Consider the following 15,604-nt stretch of genomic DNA (forward strand, 5'->3'; position numbering starts at 1 on the left):
TAAAAAATATAAAAGAATAAAAATCACCGCCCAAAAAAATTAAAGCCAATAACATTCTTATGAAGACAATTCTAGTATATTCAGCTAAAAAAATTAAAGTAAAACCACCCGCACCATACTCAATATTAAATCCTGAAACTAACTCAGATTCCCCTTCAGCAAAATCAAAAGGAGTACGATTAGTTTCAGCTAAGCCAGAAGCAAAACAAGCTAAAGCTAAAGGACAAGAAATAATAATAAATCAACAATAAAGCTGATAGTTTATAAAATCAAACATATTAAAACTACCAATTAAAATAATTAAAGACAATAAAATTAAAGCTAAACTAACTTCATAAGAAATTGTTTGAGCAACAGAACGAAGAGAACCTAATAATGAATAATTTGAATTAGAAGATCAACCAGCAATTATAACAGTATAAACACCTAATCTAGTACAACATAAAAAAAATAAAAATCCATAAGAAAAAGAACACATATAAGTTAAATAAGGAAAAATTACTCAAACGGCTAAAGAAATCATTAAATTAAAAACAGGGGAAAAATAATAAAGTAGGTAATTAGATATAATAGGAATTGGCTGCTCCTTACAAATTAACTTAATAGCATCTCTAAATGGCTGAGGAATTCCAACAAAACCTACCTTATTTGGACCCTTTCGAATCTGAATATAACCTAAAACCTTACGCTCTAATAAAGTTAAAAAGGCAACACTAATTAAAACACAAATAACCAATAAAAGAAAATTCAAAATAAATATAAATAAATCATAAAGTATCAATACTATTTGTAGAAAAAATCTACATAAATGAATTCTAAATTCAACACATTAATCTGTCAAAATAGTAAAATAATTAATATTAATCAGTTTAACAAAAAATATTTTAACCATATGGTCCTTTCGTACTAATATGGATTAACAATCTTAGGATAGAAACCGACCTGGCTCACGCCGGTCTGAACTCAGATCATGTAAGAATTTAAAGGTCGAACAGACCTAATCATTGGGCTCCTGCACCCAAAATTTTTCTTAATCCAACATCGAGGTCGCAATCTGCTTTGTCGATATGAGCTCTCAAAAACAATTACGCTGTTATCCCTAAGGTAACTTAATCTTATGATCATAAATTATGGATCAAAATAACAAACATAAATAAATGATATAATAATGAAGAGTTTATCTATTCTTCATGTCACCCCAACAAAACATCATCATTAAATATAGAAAGACAAACAAAAAACTATATAAAAGTAAAATGTCAAGCTCTATAGGGTCTTCTCGTCCTAAAGAAGAATTTAAGCCTTTTGACTCAAAAGTTAAATTCAAAAATTTATTAAGAGACAGTTGATTTCTCGTCAAGCCATTCATTCCAGCCACTAATTAAGAGACTAATGATTATGCTACCTTTGGACGGTCAAAATACCGCGGCTCTTTAAAAATACGCTCAGTGAGCAGGCCAGACCTCAAAATATAAACAAGAGGACATGTTTTTGATAAAGATAGCAAGCAAGAATAAAACTTTTAAAAATAAAAAATAAGAAAATTTTAAATCTATTAATTCAGGAAAAAATAAAAGATTCAAATATTTAAAGAAAAAAAAAGAAAAAAACCACAAACATTAACAAAAAAAAAAAAAGAAACGCCCCTATGTATGACCACAACAACTTCTCTATTATATATAATTAAAGATTAATATGGAACATGTATAGCAATAAATGTATTATATTCTTTCTTATTTAATCTTTCTTTTCACTAATAAATAAAGAAAGATTAAATAATATAATAAATATATTTTGTACAATTATGTAATTTATTATAATATGTTATTAATATGAATTCTTTTTTTATATTAAGTTAACTTTCATATATATTAGTTAAATAATCTAATTATAGATATTATAATAACCTATTTTAAGCTAAAAACATAAGTAGCTATAATCCTAGGTAAATAATTGCATTAAAATAATCAATTGATAATGGTAAGATGAACTTATAATACTTTAATTTCAATTAAATGTAATATATTAATATAAATTATTTATTATATATATATATAAAAAAATAAAATGAGCAGGATAAATTAATCCTAATTAAACAAAATAATACATAAAAGAATTTCAAAAAAAAAACTTTCGATTTATATATTAAATAAATGAAGTGCCTGAATAAAGGGTTACCTTGATAGGGTAAATAAAGTAAATAAAATTACCTTCATTAAAATTACATAAGATAGAATGAAACTACCTCCTTTAGTATCAAAAACTAACGTGCATCATACACCTTAATGTAAAAAGGTAAGCTAAACAAGCTAATGGGTTCATACCCCATTTATAGAGGTATCAATCCTCTCCTTTTTAATGACCAACAACTCTACAAAACTTCTCTTCCTATCAACATTAATGATAGGAACGATCCTGTCCATTTCATCAAATTCCTGATTTGGGGTTTGAATAGGACTTGAGATCAACTTACTTTCATTTATTCCGCTCCTAACAAGAAATAAAAATATAATAATAAATGAATCATCAATTAAATATTTTATTGTCCAAGCTATAGCATCGACAATATTATTATTTTCAATTTTGCTGATTCAAATAAAATATCCCATGGGATGGGAAACAGAATTTATCCCATCAATAATAATTAGATCTAGACTGTTATTAAAGATTGGAGCTGCACCTTTCCATTTCTGATTTCCAGAAGTTATAGGAGCATCAAGATGAAATAATTGTTTAACATTAATAACATGACAAAAAATCGCCCCAATAATGGTCTTATCTTATTGTATTCAATTAAGAACTTTTATTTGAACAATTATTATCTTAAGAATTATTATTGGGGCAATAGGAGGTTTAAATCAAACATCCTTACGACAACTTTTAGCATATTCATCAATCAGACATCTAGGTTGAATAATTAGATCATTAACAGTCAGAGAAAACATCTGAGAACTATACTTCATTATTTACTCACTATTAAGATTAATTATAGTTTTATTATTTAAGCAAATAAATTTATTTTTCATAAATCAAATTTATTCAGCCAGAAATATAAAAACCGAAATTAAATTCATAATATTCTTATCTTTATTATCTTTAGGTGGACTACCACCATTCCTTGGATTCTTACCAAAATGAATTGTAATACAATCATTAATAGAAAACAATATAACAACTATTATAACTGTATTAATCTTTAATTATATATAATAGAGAAGTTGTTGTGGTCATACATATGGGCGTTTCTTTTTTTTTTGTTAATGTTTGTGGTTTCTTTCTTTTTTTTTCTTTAAATATTTGAATCTTTTATTTTTTCCTGAATTAATAGATTTAAAATTTTCTTATTTTTTATTTTTAAAAGTTTTATTCTTGCTTGTTTATTCACTTTTTCTTTGTATTATATGTAAGTTTTGTTAGACTAAATGTTCTTTTTGCAGTAATTTGATTTAATTATCAAGTGATTTTGGATTTAGCAATTGATTTAGTATCGGCATAATTTGTGCCAGCAGCCGCGGTTATACGATTGATACAAGTGAATATTATTGGTTAAAACAGTTGTTTATATTATTAGGGTTGAAATATAAATTTGTAAGGTGAAATGTTAAAATTTATTTGTGGCCCTTTTTATGAATCTGTGAAATTTAAATAATAAACTAGGATTAGATACCCTATTATTTTAAAAGTTAATTATATTTACCAGGGTACTATTAGTTAAGGTCTTTAAACCCAAAGAATTTGGCGGTATCTCATTCCATTCAGAGGAACCTACCCCATGATTGATAATACACGATTTACTCTACTTAATTTATTTGTTTGTATATCTCCGTTATCAGAGAATCTTTTTAGAGTTATAATTCTCAAGATTTATAATTATAAAATATTTCAGGTCAAGGTGCAGCTTATAGTTAAGAGGAGGTGAGTTACAATAGATTTTTGTTAATAACGGATTTGATAGTGAAATACTGTTAATGAAGGTGGATTTGATAGTAATTTAATTTATTTAATTTAACTGATATTGGCTCTGAGATGTGTACACATCGCCCGTCGCTCTCATTATTGATTATTCTATTTTATTTTAAAGTAGCTTCAATTTAGATGAGATAAGTCGTAACATAGTAGATGTACTGGAAAGTGTATCTAGGAAGAGTTTCAAGATATAACTTATTAGTAAAGTGTTTCATTTACACTGAAAATTTTTCTGTGCAAATCAGGATATCTTGATTATTTATTTTATTATATTTATTTTTTGTTTATTTAATTATTTAATATAAATAATTTTATTGTATTTTTGTCTTAGTATATTTTATAGAATTGATTTTTTAAATTATAGTTTATTGGTAATGTAAGTGTTTTATGAAATATTATTTTAAATTTTTTTAAGTAGATTTTATTTATTGTACCTTTTGTATCAGGGTTTATCAAAATTTTAGTATTTATTTTACTTGTCTCGATTTGGTTTGATTTATAAATAATTTATAGTTAATGTATCATAATTATTATTAAATTATTTATAGAAATGAGATGTTAATCGTTTCCCAAGATATCTAGTTTCTTAAGAAAAAATTTAATTTTTTAAAGTTATTTGTTTTTATTTAATTTTTTAAGTAAAAATATTAACTTATTTATTCTTTAAGGGATAAGCTTTGAAGTTAATAACCTATAATTTATTTTATAGAAATATAATAGTAAGCTTTAAACCAGCTATCTTTAAGATTACGTTTTAGTTCATTATTTTTTATTTTGATTTTATAAATATTTTAGGTTTTTTATTAAGATTATTAATTTAATTTTAAAATTTTTGTAATAATGATAGAATTAGTATATTTATTTGTATGAAATTTTTACCTTGTGAACTTATTATAAGGAAATAGGCAAAATTGATTTCCGCCTGTTTATCAAAAACATGTCCTCTTGTTTATATTTTGAGGTCTGGCCTGCTCACTGAGCGTATTTTTAAAGAGCCGCGGTATTTTGACCGTGCAAAGGTAGCATAATCATTAGTCTCTTAATTAGTGGCTGGAATGAATGGCTTGACGAGAAATCAACTGTCTCTTAATAAATTTTTAAATTTAACTTTTGAGTCAAAAGGCTTAAATTCTTCTTTAGGACGAGAAGACCCTATAGAGCTTGACATTTTACTTTTATATAGTTTTTTGTTTGTCTTTCTATATTTAATGATGATGTTTTGTTGGGGTGACATGAAGAATACATAAACTCTTCATTATTATATCATTTATTTATGTTTGTTATTTTGATCCATAATTTATGATCATAAGATTAAGTTACCTTAGGGATAACAGCGTAATTGTTTTTGAGAGCTCATATCGACAAAGCAGATTGCGACCTCGATGTTGGATTAAGAAAAATTTTGGGTGCAGGAGCCCAATGATTAGGTCTGTTCGACCTTTAAATTCTTACATGATCTGAGTTCAGACCGGCGTGAGCCAGGTCGGTTTCTATCCAAAGATTGTTAATCCATATTAGTACGAAAGGACCATATGGTTAAAATATTTTTTGTTATATTGATTAATATTAATTTATTTACTATTTTGACAGATTAATGTGTTGAATTTAGAATTCATTTATGTAGATTTTTTCTACAAATAGTATTGATACTTTATGATTTATTTATATTTATTTTGAATTTTCTTTTATTGGTTATTTGTGTTTTAATTAGTGTTGCCTTTTTAACTTTATTAGAGCGTAAGGTTTTAGGTTATATTCAGATTCGAAAGGGTCCAAATAAGGTAGGTTTTGTTGGAATTCCTCAGCCATTTAGAGATGCTATTAAGTTAATATGTAAGGAGCAGCCAATTCCTATTATATCTAATTACCTACTTTATTATTTTTCCCCTGTTTTTAATTTAATGATTTCTTTAGCCGTTTGAGTAATTTTTCCTTATTTAACTTATATGTGTTCTTTTTCTTATGGATTTTTATTTTTTTTATGTTGTACTAGATTAGGTGTTTATACTGTTATAATTGCTGGTTGATCTCCTAATTCAAATTATTCATTATTAGGTTCTCTTCGTTCTGTTGCTCAAACAATTTCTTATGAAGTTAGTTTAGCTTTAATTTTATTGTCTTTAATTATTTTAATTGGTAGTTTTAATATGTTTGATTTTATAAACTATCAGCTATATTGTTGATTAATTATTATTTCTTTTCCTTTAGCTTTAGCTTGTTTTGCTTCTTGCTTAGCTGAAACTAATCGTACTCCTTTTGATTTTGCTGAAGGGGAATCTGAGTTAGTTTCAGGATTTAATATTGAGTATGGTGCGGGTGGTTTTACTTTAATTTTTTTAGCTGAATATACTAGAATTGTCTTCATAAGAATGTTATTGGCTTTAATTTTTTTGGGCGGTGATTTTTATTCTTTTATATTTTTTATTTAGCTTGCTATTATATCTTTTGGTTTTATTTGGGTTCGTGGAACATTACCACGGTTCCGTTATGATAAATTAATGTACTTAGCTTGAAAAAGTTTTTTACCTTTATCTTTGAATTTTTTTATTTTCTTTGTTGGTTTAAAGATTTTATTTATCTCATTTGTTTAGTGAAATTTTTTGAGAAAAGTTAATAGAAGAGTTAAACTTCTAATTTTATGTTTTCAAAACATATGCTTTTCCTAAGCTAATTAACTTTATTCCTTAATTAATTTATCTCATGTGTTTGCGACATGGACATTAATTAAGAAATATGTGAAGTAAATAATTGTTAAGATTTGACCTGTTATAATATAAGGTTCTTCAACAGGTCGTTTACCAATTCACGTTAGTAAGCATACAACAACTACTATAATTCAGAATAAAATTTGATTAATAGGGTAAAATTGAATGCCTCGGAATGGTGTTTTATTATAAAATGGTAAAATTATTAAGATTCTAATTGATAAAAATAATGCAATAACACCTCCTAACTTATTAGGGATAGATCGTAGAATTGCATATGCAAATAGGAAATATCATTCTGGTTGAATGTGAACTGGTGTTACTAATGGGTTGGCAGGTACAAAGTTATCTGGATCTCCTAATAGGTAAGGATTAATTAAACATAGTATAATTAATAATGATGTTATTATTACAAATGTAATAGAATCCTTAAAGGTAAAGTATGGATGGAATGGAATTTTTTCAATATCTCCATTTAGTCCAAGAGGATTATTAGCTCCTGTTTGGTGAAGAAAAAATAAATGAATTGCTGCTATAGCAGCAATAATAAATGGTAATACAAAATGGAATGTGAAGAATCGATTTAATGTTGCATTATCAACAGCGAATCCTCCTCATACTCATTGGACTAAATCTGTTCCTAAGTATGGGATTGCTGATAATAAATTAGTAATTACTGTTGCACCTCAAAAAGTTATTTGGCCTCAGGGTAAGACATATCCTATAAATGCAGTTGCTATAACTAAAAATAAAATCACTGTACCAATTATTCAGGTATGTATATATATATAAGATCCATAGTAAATTCCCCGTCCTACATGTAAGTAAATACAAATAAAAAATATAGATGCTCCATTTGCGTGTAAGGTTCGGAAGATTCAACCATTATTTACGTCTCGGCAGAAGTGTACTACACTACTGAATGCTATTTCAATATTTGATGTATAATGTATAGCTAAAAATAGTCCAGTTACGATTTGAATTACCAAACATAACCCTAATAGGGATCCAAAATTTCATCAAACTGAAATATTTGTTGGGGCAGGTAAGTCAATTAAAGAGTTATTAATAATGTTAATTAAAGGATGTCTTAATCGTAAGGGTTTATTCATTAGTAATTATCTTATTTTACGAATAGGTCCCTGATTAATATTGGTGATTTTAACAACTGCTAGTAGTGCTAAAAATAAATAAATTATTATTATTATTGTAATAATGAATGTTGGTCTATTATATAATTTTTCTAAAGATATTGTTATTTCTTGATAATTGATTGAATTATCAATATTTATAGTTTCGGTGTTTTTGAAAAAGTCTATAAATATAGATATATCTAGAATAATTAATATTAACATGATAAATACTCACATTATTAATGTAATAATTATAGTGATTGATTTAGGCTGAAATATTTCGTTTGATGCAATACTTGTAATGTAAATAAATAATACTATTACCCCACCAAGAAATGTTAAAAATAAAATATATGATAATCAATATCTTTCTATTATTGTTCCTGTTATTAATCCAACTAGGAAGGTTTGAAGGATAGTAAAAAGCATTATTGATATTGGGTGTCTTAATTTAATAAAATTAATATTTATTACATTTGATAATGATATAATTATTATTTTGATCATTTCAGGGGTTAGTTTATTTAAAATACCGGTTTTGGGGACCGATGATGGAAGCTTTTCCACCTCTGAAGTTTTAAAAGTGGGGGCTGGACTTATTTCCGGTTTACAAGACCGGCGTTTTTTTTAAACTATTAAAACTAATGTTTATATTCTCTATTTTTACTTCTTTATTGATTTATTTTGCTGGTGTTTATGTTTTTTCTTCTAAACGTAAACATTTATTAATGGTTCTTTTGAGATTAGAATATATTGTTCTTTCTTTATTTATGTTAGTTATTGTTTTTCTTATTGAGTTTGATTATGATTATTTTTTTCCTGTTATTTTTTTAGTTTTTTCTGTTTGTGAGGGTGCTTTAGGTCTTTCTATTTTAGTTTCAATAATTCGTTCTCATGGTAATGATTTTTTTAATTCTTTTGGTTTGTCTTTATGTTAAAGTATTTATTTATAACTATTTTTTTGATCCCTCTTTGTTTATTAAATAATTGTTGATGGTTGGTTCATTCTTTAATGTTTCTGTCGGGTTTTGTTTTTATAATTTGTGTTTATTCATATGCTGATTTGAATATAATTAGATATTATTTTGGTATTGATTATTTTTCTTTTAGTTTAATTTTACTTAGTTTTTGGATTTGTTCTTTAATAATCACTGCTAGAGGTTCAGTTTATTTAAGTTCATATCATTCAAATTTTTTTGTTTTTCTGGTTTTGATTTTAATAATTATGCTTTATTGTTCATTTGCTAGATTAAGTCTTCTTTCTTTTTATATTTTTTTTGAGGCTAGATTAGTTCCTACTTTACTTTTAATTTTGGGTTGGGGTTATCAACCTGAGCGTTTGCAGGCTTGTGTTTATTTAATTTTTTATACTTTGGTTGCTAGATTACCTTTATTATTAGTTTTATTTAAGGTTTATGATTTTTCTAATACTTTATATTTTCCTTTATTGGTTGATTTTGGTTCTTATTATTTTATGTTTTATGTATTTATAATTTTGGCTTTTTTAGTTAAGATACCTATGTTTTTGGTTCATTTATGACTTCCTAAGGCTCAAGTAGAGGCCCCTATTTCAGGTAGAATAATTCTTGCTGGTGTTTTATTAAAGTTAGGTGGTTATGGTATTTTTCGTGTTATAAAGGTTATTTCTTATTTGGGTTTAAAGTTTAATTATTTTTGATTGTCTTTAGGTTTATCTGGGGGTGTTATTGTAAGATTTATTTGTTTTCGTCAGGTTGATTTAAAGTCTTTAATTGCATATTCTTCTGTTGCTCATATAAGAATGGTTATTGGTTGATTGATGACTCTGAATTGATGAGGTTGTGTAGGTTCTCTTTCTCTAATGGTTGGTCATGGTTTATGTTCTTCTGGTTTATTTTGTTTATCTAATATTATTTATGAACGTTTAGGTAGACGAAGATTATTAATTAACAAGGGTATAATTAATTTGATGCCAAGAATGGCTTTATGATGATTTCTTTTAAGATCATCAAATATGGCTGCTCCTCCTTCTTTAAATTTGGTAGGTGAAATTAGATTATTAAATAGAATTATATCTTGATCTTCTTTTAGATTCTTTGCTTTGATTTTTTTATCTTTCTTTAGAGCTGTTTATACTTTGTATATATATTCTTATTCTCAGCATGGGAATTATTATTCTGGTGTTTATACTTGTTCTCTTGGTTATTTTCGTGAATATCATCTTTTACTTTTACATTGATTGCCTTTAAATATTCTCTGTTTAAAGGGTGAATATTTCTTTGTTTAGTTTGCTTAAGTATTTTAATTAAAAATATTGTTTTGTGGAATCAATGATATGAAGTTTTTCATCTTACGCCGTGAATTTATTTTCTATTTGTTCTTTGAGTTTTTTTTCTTTGTTTATTTCGAGAACTATAATTTTTATTTTAGGTATTTATTATTTAATAATTGATTATAGAGTTTTTGTTGAGTGAGAGCTTTTCAATTTAAATGGTTCTATAGTTGTTATAACTTTAATTTTGGATTGAATATCTCTTATTTTTATATCTTTTGTTATATATATTTCTTCTATGGTTATTTATTATAGAGAGGATTATATATCTGGTGAAAAGAATATAAATCGTTTTATTATTATTGTTTTAATATTTATTCTTTCTATAGGTTTTTTAATTATTAGTCCTAATTTAATTAGAATTTTATTAGGTTGAGATGGTTTAGGTTTAGTTTCTTATTGTTTAGTTATTTATTATCAAAATGTAAAATCTTATAGTGCTGGTATATTAACTGCACTTTCTAATCGTATTGGTGATGTTGCTATTTTAATTTCTATTGCATGAATGTTAAATTTTGGTGGTTGAAATTATATTTATTATTATGATTTTATTTCTAATTCTTTTGAAATAAAGCTCATTACTATAATAATTGTTTTAGCAGCTATAACTAAGAGAGCTCAGATTCCTTTCTCTTCATGACTTCCTGCTGCTATAGCAGCTCCTACTCCTGTTTCTGCTTTAGTTCATTCTTCTACTCTTGTTACTGCTGGTGTTTATTTATTAATTCGTTTTAGACCAAATTGGATACTTATAATTGTGGTTGATTTTTACTTTTAATTGGTTGTATAACTATATTTATGGCTGGATTGGGCGCTAATTTTGAGTTTGATTTAAAGAGGATTATTGCTCTTTCTACTTTAAGACAACTTGGTTTAATAATAAGAATTTTGGCTATAGGTTATCCAAAGCTTGCATTTTTTCATTTATTGGCTCATGCTTTATTTAAGGCATTATTATTTATATGTGCAGGTTCAATAATTCATAATTTGAAGGATTCTCAGGATATTCGTTTTATAGGATCAATTGTTAATTTCATACATTTAACTTCAGTTTGTTTTAATGTTTCTAGTTTATCTTTGTGTGGAATACCTTTTTTAGCGGGATTTTATTCAAAGGATTTAATTCTTGAGATGGTTTGTTTAAGATGAATTAATTGTTTAATTTTTTTCTTTATTTTTTTTCTACTGGTTTAACTGCTTCTTATTCTTTTCATTTGTTTTATTATTCAATATCTGGTGATAATAATTTTTATTCTAGATTTTCTTTTGATGATAAGGGTTATTATATTTCATTTGGAATAATTGGTCTATTGTTTGTTGCTGTTTTTGGTGGTAGTCTTTTATCTTGATTAATTTTTCCTATTCCTCATGTGATTGCTTTACCTTATTATTTAAAGTTTTTAACTATTACAGTTGTTATTTTAGGTGCTTATTTAGGTTATCTTATTTCTAATTTTGATTTTTCTCATAATTTATTTTCTTTAAGTATACTTTCTTTTGTTAGATTTGCTGGTTCTATATGATTTATACCTTTTCTATCAACTAAGTTTATTAGATATATTCCTTTAAAAATAGGTTATTATTCATCTAAGTCATTTGATTATGGTTGAGGTGAATTACTTGGTGGTCAAGGTTTATATAGATTATTTATTTATTTAATTGGTTATATTCAAGGTTGATATGATTCTAATTTCAAGATTTATCTTTTTACTTTTATTTTTTGAATATTTATTTTGGTAATATTGTTTTTCGTTTACTTAAATAGCTTATAATTAGAGCGTGACACTGAAGATGTTAAGGAAGTATTTTTACTTTTAAGTATTTATAAATATAGATATATTATTTTTACAGTGAAAATGTAATGTTTTATTTAAACTATATAAATTTTAGAAATGTTAACGGAGTTTAACCGCTAATATAAAAAGTTAGCAGCTTTCATATTGGCTTTACATTTCCTTAATTGGAACTATTATAGTTCAATTATATTATTAACAGTAATACGCCTCTTTTTGGCTTCAATTAATAAGAATAAGGGTAGTACATACCAATCTTCCAGGTCGAAACTGACTGCAATATTTCGCTTCTTATTCTATTTAAGGTTGATTGATAATATCAATACTTTTTGAATGCAACCCAAATGTTATATTTAACTACAACCCTTTATTCTGCTCATTGTAATGCTCCTTGGTTTCATTCATGGTATAGTCCTCCTAATAGAACTAGAATAAAAAATATTGTTGATACTGTTCAGATTATAATGTCTGAAGTTTTAAAAATAATTACAATTGGTAGAATTAGTGCAATTTCTACATCAAAAATTAAAAAGATTACTGCGATTAGGAAGAATCGTATTGAGAATGGTATTCGTGCTGATCTTTTTGGATCAAACCCACATTCAAATGGTGATCTTTTTTCTCGATCATTAATTAATTTTTTTGATAGTGTTGTTGCCAGGATTATAACAATTATTGGAATAATAAATCTAATGAAAACTCTTGTTGATAGAATTAGAATAGTTTTTCTTGATTTATATCAAGCTTTCTGATTGGAAGTCAAATGTACTATTTATACTAGAAAAACAATTATCTACCTCATCAATAAATAGAGATATATAAGAATAATCATACTACGTCTACGAAGTGTCAGTATCATGCTGCTGCTTCAAATCCAAAGTGATGTCTTGGTGAAAATTGATTTATTGAGTGTCGAAGTAGACATGTTGATAAAAAGATTGTTCCAATAATTACGTGTAAACCATGGAATCCTGTTGCAACAAAGAATGTTGATCCATAAACTGCATCTGCAATGGTAAAAGGTGCTTCTCAATATTCATATGCTTGAAGTATTGTAAAGTATAGTCCTAATAACACTGTGAAGAATAATCCTTGTAGTGCTTGAGTATGATTAGATTCCATTAAACTATGATGTGCTCATGTTACTGTTACTCCTGATGCTAAATGAATAGCTGTATTAAGTAATGGAATTTGTATAGGGTTAAAGGGTTGAATTCCTATTGGATATAAATAATTATATTAATTATAATATTTTATATTTAAATTAATAATTTTATTTATTATATCCAATTATAATAATATTAAATATCAAATTACATATTATTATATATATTATATTATAATAACCTATTTTAAGCTAAAAACATAAGTAGCTATAATCCTAGGTAAATAATTGCATTAAAATAATCAATTGATAATGGTAAGATGAACTTATAATACTTTAATTTCAATTAAATGTAATATATTAATATAAATTATTTATTATATATATATATAAAAAAAATGAGCAGGATAAATTAATCCTAATTATACAAAATAATACATAAAAGAATTTCAAAAAAAACTTTCGATTTATATATTAAATAAATGAAGTGCCTGATTAAAGGGTTACCTTGATAGGGTAAATAAAGTAAATAAAATTACCTTCATTAAAATTACATAAGATAGAATTAAACTACCTCCTTTAGTATCAAAAACTAACGTGCATCATACACCTTAACGTAAAAAGGTAAGCTAAACAAGGTAATGGGTTCATACCCCATTTATAGAGGTATCAATCCTCTCCTTTTTAATTACCAACAACTCTACAAAACTTCTCTTCCTATCAACATTAATGATAGGAACGATCCTGTCCATTTCATCAAATTCCTGATTTGGGGTTTGAATAGGACTTGAGATCAACTTACTTTCATTTATTCTGCTCCTAACAAGAAATAAAAATATAATAATAAATGAATCATCAATTAAATATTTTATTGTCCAAGCAATAGCATCGACAATATTATTATTTTCAATTTTTTGGTATGTACTACCCTTATTCTTATTAATTGAAGCCAAAAAGAGGCGTATTACTGTTAATAATATAATTGAACTATAATAGTTCCAATTAAGGAAATGTAAAGCCAATATGAAAGCTGCTAACTTTTTATATTAGCGGTTAAACTCCATTAACATTTCTAAAATTTATATAGTTTAAATAAAACATTTCATTTTAACTGTAAAAATATTATATCTATATTTATAAATACTTAAAAGTAAAAATACTTCCTTAACATCTTCAGTGTCACGCTCTAATTATAAGCTATTAAAGTAAACGAAAAACAATATTACCAAAATAAATATTCAAAAAATAAAAGTTAAAAGATAAATCTTGAAATTAGAATCATATCAACCTTGAATATAACCAATTAAATAAATAAATAATCTATATAAACCTTGACCACCAAGTAATTCACCTCAACCATAATCAAATGACTTAGATGAATAATAACCTATTTTTAAAGGAATATATCTAATAAACTTAGTTGAAAGAAAAGGTATAAATCATATAGAACCAGCAAATCTAACAAAAGAAAGTATACTTAAAGAAAATAAATTATGAGAAAAATCAAAATTAGAAATAAGATAACCTAAATAAGCACCTAAAATAACAACTGTAATAGTTAAAAACTTTAAATAATAAGGTAAAGCAATCACATGAGGAATAGGAAAAATTAATCAAGATAAAAGACTACCACCAAAAACAGCAACAAACAATAGACCAATTATTCCAAATGAAATATAATAACCCTTATCATCAAAAGAAAATCTAGAATAAAAATTATTATCACCAGATATTGAATAATAAAACAAACGAAAAGAATAAGAAGCAGTTAAACCAGTAGAAAAAAAATAAAGAAAAAAAATTAAACAATTAATTCATCTTAAACAAACCATCTCAAGAATTAAATCCTTTGAATAAAATCCCGCTAAAAAAGGTATTCCACACAAAGATAAACTAGAAACATTAAAACAAACTGAAGTTAAAGGTATGAAATTAACAATTGATCCTATAAAACGAATATCCTGAGAATCCTTCAAATTATGAATTATTGAACCTGCACATATAAATAATAATGCCTTAAATAAAGCATGAGCCAATAAATGAAAAAATGCAAGCTTTGGATAACCTATAGCCAAAATTCTTATTATTAAACCAAGTTGTCTTAAAGTAGAAAGAGCAATAATCCTCTTTAAATCAAACTCAAAATTAGCGCCCAATCCAGCCATAAATATAGTTATACAACCAATTAAAAGTAAAAATCAACCACAATTATAAGTATCCAATATTGGTCTAAAACGAATTAATAAATAAACACCAGCAGTAACAAGAGTAGAAGAATGAACTAAAGCAGAAACAGGAGTAGGAGCTGCTATAGCAGCAGGAAGTCATGAAGAGAAAGGAATCTGAGCTCTCTTAGTTATAGCTGCTAAAACAATTATTATAGTAATGAGCTTTATTTCAAAAGAATTAGAAATAAAATCATAATAATAAATATAATTTCAACCACCAAAATTTAACATTCATGCAATAGAAATTAAAATAGCAACATCACCAATACGATTAGAAAGTGCAGTTAATATACCAGCACTATAGGATTTTACATTTTGATAATAAATAACTAAACAATAAGAAACTAAACCTAAACCATCTCA

At 25.7% G+C, this 15,604-nt stretch overlaps 1 protein-coding gene, 1 long non-coding RNA gene and 1 pseudogene across 3 annotated transcripts in view; all 3 read left to right on the top strand.

Annotated features, from left to right (window-relative positions):
* Window positions 1-15,604, top strand: part of LOC126301315 (NADH-ubiquinone oxidoreductase chain 5-like) — a 371,580-nt gene that overhangs the window by 151,149 nt on the left and 204,827 nt on the right. The window lies entirely within an intron of this gene.
* LOC126301331 (uncharacterized) overlaps window positions 1-15,604 on the top strand; it is a 176,334-nt gene that overhangs the window by 77,381 nt on the left and 83,349 nt on the right. The gene's annotated exons all lie outside the window — the stretch shown is intronic.
* The window catches only part of LOC126301310 (NADH-ubiquinone oxidoreductase chain 5-like), a 78,888-nt pseudogene continuing 73,997 nt past the window's right edge, over window positions 10,714-15,604 (top strand).

The sequence above is a fragment of the Schistocerca gregaria genome, unplaced genomic scaffold (assembly GCF_023897955.1).
Source record: "Schistocerca gregaria isolate iqSchGreg1 unplaced genomic scaffold, iqSchGreg1.2 ptg000066l, whole genome shotgun sequence".
NCBI classification, from domain to species: Eukaryota; Metazoa; Arthropoda; class Insecta; order Orthoptera; family Acrididae; genus Schistocerca; species Schistocerca gregaria.